At 44.4% G+C, this 9,498-nt stretch overlaps 1 long non-coding RNA gene across 3 annotated transcripts; it reads right to left on the reverse strand.

Annotated features, from left to right (window-relative positions):
* Positions 1–443: 443 nt before the first annotated feature.
* Positions 444–5,383, reverse strand: LOC146765714 (uncharacterized). 3 transcript variants are annotated; one of them, XR_014949640.1, is made up of 4 exons: positions 4,309–5,383; positions 3,475–3,661; positions 1,097–2,512; positions 444–1,005 (listed from the first exon to the last, which is right to left on the reverse strand). It is a non-coding gene; the product is annotated as an uncharacterized LOC146765714 (long non-coding RNA). The 3 variants fall into 3 exon arrangements; XR_014949638.1 differs by having other exon boundaries at positions 1,097–3,661; XR_014949639.1 differs by having other exon boundaries at positions 1,097–3,661; positions 3,903–5,383.
* Between the last annotated feature and the right edge of the window lie 4,115 nt (positions 5,384–9,498).

Below are 9,498 nucleotides of genomic sequence, written 5' to 3' on the forward strand. Positions count from 1 at the left end.
ATGGTAGTTTTGACACTTATTTTAGGACAATACTTGTTTGACTCAAAGTTTCCCTGCCTGTCCTGCCAAGAGCTTCACTGACTGTCAAAGTCTGGCCACCAATCCTGGCAGAAGAGCCCCACCCCGAGTCCTGAGGACAAGCCCAAGGAGTGTGTCCTCTCTTCCTTTGCAACTCCCAGAGGTCAGACTTGCCTCTGACAAGAAGCTCCTTGCTGCTTTTGGCAGGTTGGACTTCTCCACCAGCTTGATGGCAACACAAAATACCTGTTAATAATCAGAAAAACAAACCCTATTTATACCCAGTAAATACACTAAGAATGGACAGAGAGCCTGCAAGGAACCAGGTGCACTCTGACGTCCCAAAAGCCGGAGACTACACCTGGATGACACAAGAGAGTTTTCCTTCAGAATAAGATAGTGCTAAAGAAAAAAAATTTCTTTCTTTTGGGTGTCCAAGACTTTATTATCTTCTCTCTTTCCATTTCTTGAAGTGTAGAGTGAAGGGCATAAAGGAATTACTTTTCACATAGTCAGTTTACTCTAAAAGCAGTTCTGGCAGTATAAGGAAAGAATATTAGAATCCCTTAATAACCATCCTGGTTTGGCAGCAAGGCAGAGTTTTGGGTTTTTTAAAATACTAGCAGAATAAAAAAGTCAGTTCATTGCTAATACAAACAGAAATACAGTAAAACCAATACCTGAGCTTAAACTATTACGTACACAGGAATTCAAACAAATCTGTTCAAGCCAGTGACTTTGTCTGGTTACAAGGGGCAAACTTGCAGTTAAGCTCTGCAGAAAAAGAAGTGCACTTGTTTGCAAGCAAACCTCCCAAGTCCAAGACAAATGGCTTTCACACGGTATTTGGATAGTGCTGGAGGGAAGAGAAAGGAAAGAGTTGTTGTTTCAGGGAGGTCTTTTCTTCCTTGGTTGGTGAAACACTTCCTCCTCTCGAGGATATTCTTGTAACAAGTGTTCCTTCTGTTTTCCAGAGCAAAACATATTCTGGAATAAATATATAACTTACATTTTCTGTTAAACACACCTTAATTATTTATTTAATATTTATTTCCCTAGGAAATATAGCCTTGCTTACGTTTATGGAGATTTGAGACTATCTCATATTTCTGCAGGAAGTTCCTTTGGTCAGTGTCATTAGAGTTGAGAGCCAGCTGTGATACCAAGACAGTCTGAATTAACTCTGGGCTGTTTGCAGGAGGCAGATGCTACACAGCTACCACGGGCTCTGCTGTGTCTGATAATTTCAGCACAACTTCCTGCCCCATTCCTGTAGCCACACTCAGTACTCAGCTCACAGCCACAATCTTTCAACAATGCCCCAAGAGTGATGAGGGAAATTGAAAACCCAAAAAGTTTTCAGGGGCTTCTTGGCCCTTTTGGGGTGTTGAAGGTGATGCTCAGCTGCTGTGATCTGCAGACTAGTTCAAGAATTAAATGGTTTGACATTAGTTTGAGATCCTTCCTATTTTTCAAAGCATCTTGGGAGGAGGAACAGTAAGGGAGAGAAGTGAGCAAGTTTCCTTCCAGCTAGCACTAAAAATCCAGTCACAGCTTTCTTTTTCACCTTCTTCTTGAGAGTTTGCCTGTCTTCCCATCCCCACCAAAAGACTGGATAAGCAGAAGAAAGAACAGGCAGGGGAGGAAATACTCTCAAAACTCTTACAGACCTCAAAACTTCTCATCATTAGAGAAAAGGCTGAATGAAATCAACTTGCAGCCTTGGAGGAAAGGAGAAGTGAGTCAGGAAGCAAAGCCGTATCACACACAATCAGCAAGCAGTATTTATCACAGACCCAAAGGTCCTCTTTTCCTGTGGTTAACAGGACCAATGCCCACTGTGGCCAAAGAAGAAGGTGCCCCTACCTTCAGAGCACCCCTCACTGGTCATTGGTGAACCAGGAAAATTCTCTGAAGCCACCTGCAAGGACCTGTGAGTAACACAAGGCTGGCAGCACTTTGCACTTTGCTTCCTCACTGAGGGTTATCCAGCTGAACAAGTTCTCCACAGTTCAGGGAGTGTTTAAAAGGTTCAAAGTTTCTTCTTGTTTATACGAAGAATGTCTGAGTTTATCATCAATGCAATAAAGCTGCTGAAAATAATCATCACAGTCAGCGGATGCAGCCCAGCAGGAGCGTCACAGTCCAAGGCAGCACCTTCCCAGCCCAGATACAACCATCATCTGCTGCTCATTAAACTCTCTGAAAGCCTGGGCACAAATGAGAACCCACTGGGCACTGCCATGACCCTTTCCCAGGGGTTAAAACAAGCAACAAGGCAGGGTGAAGGACTTGGAAAATAGTCCTGTGAACACTTATCTGCTGGGATCCTCACCATCATCATCTTGTCTAACACACCTCTCTGGGCACTCTGCACATCCTCAGATGGCCAAACCACTCCTTGGTGCTGTCTCACATGGGCTGACATGAGGTAAGGGAGCAGTCTTCTGGAGTCACATTGCCATTGCAACACCATCATTTTGAATACACTGCTCTAGAAGAAAACACTTGTTTTCATTATTAAAAAAAATAAATCTACATTTCTAAAACTGTCACTGTCTCTGTTCCAGAGAATATGCCATTGCTCACACAAACATGGGAACATTCCCTCTTCATGCAGGTAATCAGAGAAATCTGTGGGGTGTGTGGAAGGAGGGGGCAGGACAAGCAAACTCTCAAGGACAGTGAAACCTTCTACTGAAGGCAGAGATGAAAGACAGAGAGAAGAGTGGGAAGGCAATACATTAAACAAAGCAGAGGAATGCACTGCTTTGTCCAGCTGCTGCTGATGATGAGCAGAACAGGCCCACGTGAGGCAAAGTGGAGGAACCGCAAAAATTATCACATAGGATTAATTTAAGATAGCGAACAAACGACAGCCTGCAATCCCTGATTTTGTTTTCCAAATCCCAGGCACACATGCCTATTCCCCAGGATTTATGCATTGGGGTAGATGGCAAAGGGTGGAAAACCCACAATTCCCATACAAGTTCCAAAATACTTCTCCTTTTACTAAAGCCAAAAACTAAAAATCCATGATTTTAGTTTGTCCTGGTGACTTTGTGACGTTTGTATAGATGATAGATATTGAGTATCCCCCTGACAACCTGGGAAAGAACAGGGTAAATAGAGGTGCTGAGGGTAGGAGAAGCACATTGTCCTGATCCAGGAGGTTGATAAGGGTAAGCACAAGGGTCAGCAAGGGAGGTTAGAGCCTGAATTTTGTAGAGAAAAACATTGGTTCAACAAGATTGCTGGAGAAATGCAGCATGATTCTGCACGAGCTGCCTTATCAGGAGTTACACATTTATTTAACTGACTTAAAATCATTTCAAAAATCCATGCAAGGTTTTTGGATTCTGAGACATCTTTGGCAGCACAACAAAAGAACAAAGGCTTTAAAATACTGTATTAAACAGGAAATTGTGCAGCTCTCCACTGAAAATCTCTTCCCACCTCATTTTCCGCATTCTTTTACACTCTTCATCATTCTGGAAATTGAATTTTTAGGTGCTCTCAAGATGGCCACAGCAGATAGTCTTGGCAAATCCAGCTCTCAAGGAGAAAGGCAGATGAAGGGGTCTGCAGCCCCACACTATTCCTTCCTGCCATATCTGACACCTTGTAGATTGTGATGAGTCTGCTGTGGAAAAGTGAATATTTTTATTTTCTAGTTCCCCTAAGGAGTTTCTCAGTAACAACCTTTGCCTTATAACCTCTAGGTCAAGCAATTACCTCAGGTATATCCATTTACCAAACTGTAGCTTTCTCTTTTTATGTTTTTAATATATTCTTCAATCAGAAGGGATTGAAATAATTGTACATCAATATTTTGATTTGCTGAAAGTTTTTGGGAAAGAACATTAAAATAATCCTTTATATACCTGAAGTGTCTTGCCCTCCTCAGTATTGTTTCTTCAATTCCAGTTTTCTTGTTCTCTTTTTCATATAGAACACTTCATTCTGTAATTTCTATTTCAAAAGGTATAAAATCTCTGGCTATCCATCTCAACTCTCCAGTAGTTCTCAGCAGCCTATAACAATGCCAGCTTCTCCAAGGATCAGTTTTACATGGTTTTTCCTAGCTTCATCATGAAACTTGTAAAATGAGGAGTTGGCCCATTGTTAACCCACTTTCCACAATTTCACTTTATATTTTATAGCAAATTTGATATTCTAAAAACCAGTCCTCTGCCTCTCTCCTTTCCTTACCACTGTATTTCATTAACCAGCAGTGCACGATCTGAGCTGCAACATTCAGAGAATCAATAACCAAAAACTTTCCCTCACCTCTCCGTGCCTCACTGAACGTCAGACCATAACACCCCCTGGAAAATACACATTAGGGATGTTACAGGGTCTGTTGTTACCAAACTCGATTCATTTCAGCCCCTTCCATGCAGGACCAATAAACACACACTCTTTTCACCTACAAATCCCCAACAGCCTCTGCAATTAATACCTAATTAACAAACAAAAGCAGAGATGCCAGGTGGAACAGCACAAACCCATTCACAGCTCACAAAGGGAACAATTAACTCCTGCCAACTAAGGACAGTGAGGAAAATATTCTGTTATTGAATAAAGCCCTCCTGCCAGGGTTGGATATGTTTATAAAAATAAAATAAACCAGCTCAAGTGCAAGATGTGGGCTTTGAGTCAGGAATTGCTTATGGTAGGCCAGGGGCTGGACCAGAGAGTCATTATCATTCCCTTCTGACAATAGGACCATAAATCCACTGTCCTTCCAACAACTTTTAAAACAGATTATTTATGTCTTTTTGTGAGCCGTGAAGTTGTTCCCACAAGAGATAAAGCAGACTTCACCACTGAACAAGCTAAAAACTGCACAAATTGGCTTCCTCCAGCAAACCTCACACTTGTACATGGCTAACAAATTAACAAGAACATCTGTGGAGGGGAAAAATATCTTCACTCTTCCCAACTTGAGTGAAGATGTGCTTGAGCTCCAGCTGAGGCCCAGCTTGGGGTCTGGCTGCCTGGGACCTGAGCTTGGTTTCACGTGTGTGTCCCTGCAGGGGAGATCAGCGCCCGTCCCCATCACTGGAGCCCAGAGGAGGTGGCTGCAGCAGCCTGGCTCTGCAGCAGGACTCAGTCCTCCTCTGCATCCTCCTCCAAATCCATCCCCCTGCCTCTGCTTGTCCCATTTGCTCTGAATCTGAAGCACTTTGTCGGGTGGATACCCCTGGCCTCAGAGCTTTCAGAGGGGTTCTGCTCTCAGCTCACCCTCCCTGGGTTTGGGCATGTGAGTGTAAAGAGCACCAGCCCTGGTTCATGCTCAGCAAGGCAGGGATGGATCCTCTCAGGGAGAGTTCTGCAAGTGGGCAAAGAGCAGGGCCAACCTCTCCTGCTCTCTGGCCATAAATGACACATTGATTATATTTAAGGTTAAGAACTTTTTCTGTTCCTAGAACGGTACAGTTGTTAGGCAAGGAACATCATTCTTACTAGTACAGTGATGCTCCTTGCCCCATCCTGGAAGTGTTCAAGGCCAGGTTGGACAGGACATTGAGCAACCTGTCCTAGCAGAATGTGTCCCTGCCATGGCAAATTGTTGGAACAAGATGATCTTTCAGGTTCCTTCCAACACAAAACAATCTGTGACTCTGATTCTGGGATAATAAAGAAGATAACTCTATGAAAAAAATCTCCTTTGCTCTCAAGTCTGAGTTTTCTTTGCAAGCCTTGTGTTTCTGTTGGAGCAGGTTAACAAACCAGGATCTGGCAGTGCCCATGGGCACAGATTCCCCAGCCCTGCTGTCAGCTGCATATCCTGACAGGTTAAACTCTATTTTTTCTGAATTACTATTCACGTATTTCCCACCAGCTACCAAGGGTCTGTGTGGGGAGTTTAACTCCCAGGTACCAGGTCAGCACCTGAAGATGTGTTTGGAGGGGGACAGACACCAGTGCAGCAGCAGCAGTTGTCCCATCCACCCACCCTGCCAGGGCTCACGTGGTGACACTCAGTGCCCCCCTGCCCAGCCCTCAGGTTTATTTTCAGCCACTGTGATGTGACCCTGCACTTTGCTAAGTCCTGTCCTCCAACACCAGTCACATTCCCCCTGCAGCCAATGCACGCACATTTCCCAGGTCCTGCATGGACTAGCCAGTAAATCAGGGCTGTAAAAGTATTTTTGGCCCCCTGCCCAGTATGTGTACCTCTTAATCCCTAATTCCAATTGTGTAAACAAGGCATGACATAACGGGTGTGCCATGGAAATATGCTCTATAAAGTTGATTACCGTGCTTCATCCCATTAGAACAGCAGTCACTGTAAAGCTCTAGATAAGGCTAAAGCAATTTATTTGTGTTTCTAAAGGAGATGGGCACATTTTGGCTTTTCAGGGCATGATCAAACTTGACAGGCAGACTCTAGAGCTATTTTGCAGCTCTTATAACAGCACATTTCAACCTGTACTGGGAGGGAATTTTTAAACCAGATATCCTGAAAGGTCAGATCAACTGTGGCTGTTTCTCAAGTATGCAAAGAGGGAGAGCATAAAAAGCCTTCAATTTCCTGGGTGACCTCTTCAGCCAGATGTCAATCCAGCTCCTGCTCTCTCCTGAGTGCAAAGGCAGCTCTGGGTGCTTTTGGAGGTCAGGAGCTTCAGGCATTAGAGAAAGAAGAGCTGCAGCCACGTCCCCGTGCAGCCAAGCTGGTTGTCACAGTAGGATTTTGTGCTGGGATGACAGGAGGCAGCTGTGCTCCCCTTGTCCATCCAGCAACCTCCCAACAGCCTCATCCAGCTCCCAGCTCCCACCTGCAGCTGGCAGGTCAGGCCTGAAACCCCAGCTCAGGGGGTTTGTGACAAAGCTGGGACTTTGCTCAGGTCTCCTGAGTCCCCTCCAGAGCTGCCAGCTGCTGGGGGGTGAGCAGCCAGGTCAAGGCTTTCCTACAACCGTCACTTCCCATGGCATTGCAGCTCCAAAGGAACCAAACACCCATCACAGACCTCCATTCCAGGAGGAATTGTGGACAGGCAAAACCCAGAATTGCTAAGCCCAGTTTTTCTTTCTTTGCTTCATGGGTCGAGGCCAGAATTCTCAAAAACACAAGGAACCTTCCTTGAACCTGCCCCAGGTTTGCAGCAGGCAGGAAACTTTTGCAGTTTCAGATTTCACTTACAAGTCAGCTCTGAGGAAAACAGCTACTGTGATCGAAGGCATTAAAAATTGATATAATTAACACGAATCAAGGGTATAATATACATCAACTTGTGCATGAGTTCAAAAGCTCTTTAAAGCCATAAAAGCCAAGGAATTTTTCCATTATCTCAAAAAGAACTTCATAAAGTCTTTTGCTTGTAGAATTAATGCTGTAGCAGCTGGTAGGGTTACTGAAGCAGCTACAGCAGCCTTGTGCTGTGTTATAAAGACATCTCTGTCGCTGGAGAAGAAATGATAACATGCATTCATAGAGGAATTTTTAACCTGATTCTTTAAGCATCTCCCACTCTCTTTCTCTGTCACCTCTTGAAAAGGTTTTTCAGACTAGAACTGTACTTGAATTTAGTCTAATTGGAAGGAAATGTGAGACCCAAATCTTGGTTCTCATTGGCATGGAGACACTTGCATACAATCACGGTATGCAAAACAGCAGAAGTCTGAATTCATAATTGGACGTTCCAAAATGTAATTATGAAAGATGAAATGCTCCTTTCAATGAGAAGGCTGTAAATAGAATAATTAATTTTGTGTTTGCTTGAACAATTCTGTATTATGGACCTTACACTGGAACTGAAATTAATTAAGTGCACCAGGATTTATGAAGGAGGTGAAGAGAGAGGGAAAAAAAAGAATTAATCTGAAGTAAAAGATAGATGACTTTGTGAGTGTAATGATGCGTTAGTCTGGGGTATTCTTTAACAAATTTAGCAGGCATGTTCTGGGTACAAACAGCACTCACTGACAGAATTATCTCAACTAATGCAGCTGCTGGACTCTGAGCAAATTGAGATTGCAGATGAGTACTTTAGATTTGGAGCTATTAACCCTCTGTGTGCTGGAGATGTGTTTCCATTCCTGCGTGGCAATGTCAGCTGTGTGTGTCCCTTGTGCCAAGGGCTGCAGGACGTGGCTGTGCAGCAGCTCCCCAGGCTTGGGTGAGCACACAAACACACATGAATATGCACAGGGAAACACAGGAACACACAGCAACACACACAGACACCCAGGAACACACATGAATACATACAGGAACACACACAAACACACATAAATTCACATAGGAACACACAGGAACACACACAAACACAGAGAAACACACATGAATACACACAGGAACATAAATAAACACACATAAATTCACATAGGAACACACACAAACACAGGAACATGCATGAATACACACAGGAACACACACAAACACACATAAATTCACATTGAACACACAGGAACACACATAAACACTCAGAAACACACAGGAATACACAGGAAAACTCATGAATACACACAGGAACACACACAAACACAGGAACACACATGAATACACACAGGAACACACACACAGACACCCAGGAACACACACACACAAACACAGGAACACACACACAAACACAGGAACACACATGCTGGCAGGGTTGGACATCAGGCAGCTCTGGGAGAACAGCAGAGGAGAAGCAGAGCACTCACAGGAGAGGCAAAGGGAATGAGGAGAGCAGAGTTCAGTTCCGTCTCTCAGGGGCTCAGGGACAGAGGGACAGTGGCTACCACCAGTTGTGATTTTTAAAGCAAACAAAGCCCAAGTGAGCAGCCAAAGGAATAACCCTAAACCAAACAGCTTAGCTGTGACAAGCTGTTCCTGAGGTCATTTCAAATGGAAAGCCAGAGTTACTCCTTTCCTCTGCTAAGATCAGGCTATAAAAGCCCAGGTGTAAAAATCTCTTCTGACACTTCATTCAGGACTAAAGCACTTTCCAGCCCTGAATGAAGGAGGGATTTCAGATTTACCAGCTTGGCAGAGACCCCTGAGACACCCGGGGCAGTAAGCACTTCCAACATCCGGAGCAGTCACTCAGAAGACATTTCCAGTCCCATAAACGTTATGCCTTAGTGGTATAATTTTGAATAAAATCATGTAATTGGCCATAGATTCAGGAATAATCAATGTGATACTTCCCCTCCTCAGAGTCACTCTGAGGCAGCACTTTGTGGAGAGTTGGCTGGGCTGTGCAGGATTCCTGCAGCGTCCAGGGACACTCGGGCTCTGTGTCTGTGGAGTGTCAGCTTTCCCTGCCCGAGGACAGGGCTGAGAGACACAGGACAGCTGGAACCAGCCCCCTGGGAATTTCTTCAGACTGGGAAGCAACCAAGGAAGATGTGCTGGTGCAGCCCCAGAACTGAGGGAGAAGCACAAAGTATTGAAGAGAAGATCCCTTATCTCTGCCTTATCATCTGCTCCTCCTCCGCTGGGATTTCTTTGCTAGGGAAGAAGTTTCTCAAGGATGATTTTACTCC

Source organism: Lonchura striata, chromosome 20 (genome assembly GCF_050655825.1).
Source record: "Lonchura striata isolate lonStrDom1 chromosome 20, ASM5065582v1, whole genome shotgun sequence".
NCBI classification, from domain to species: Eukaryota; Metazoa; Chordata; class Aves; order Passeriformes; family Estrildidae; genus Lonchura; species Lonchura striata.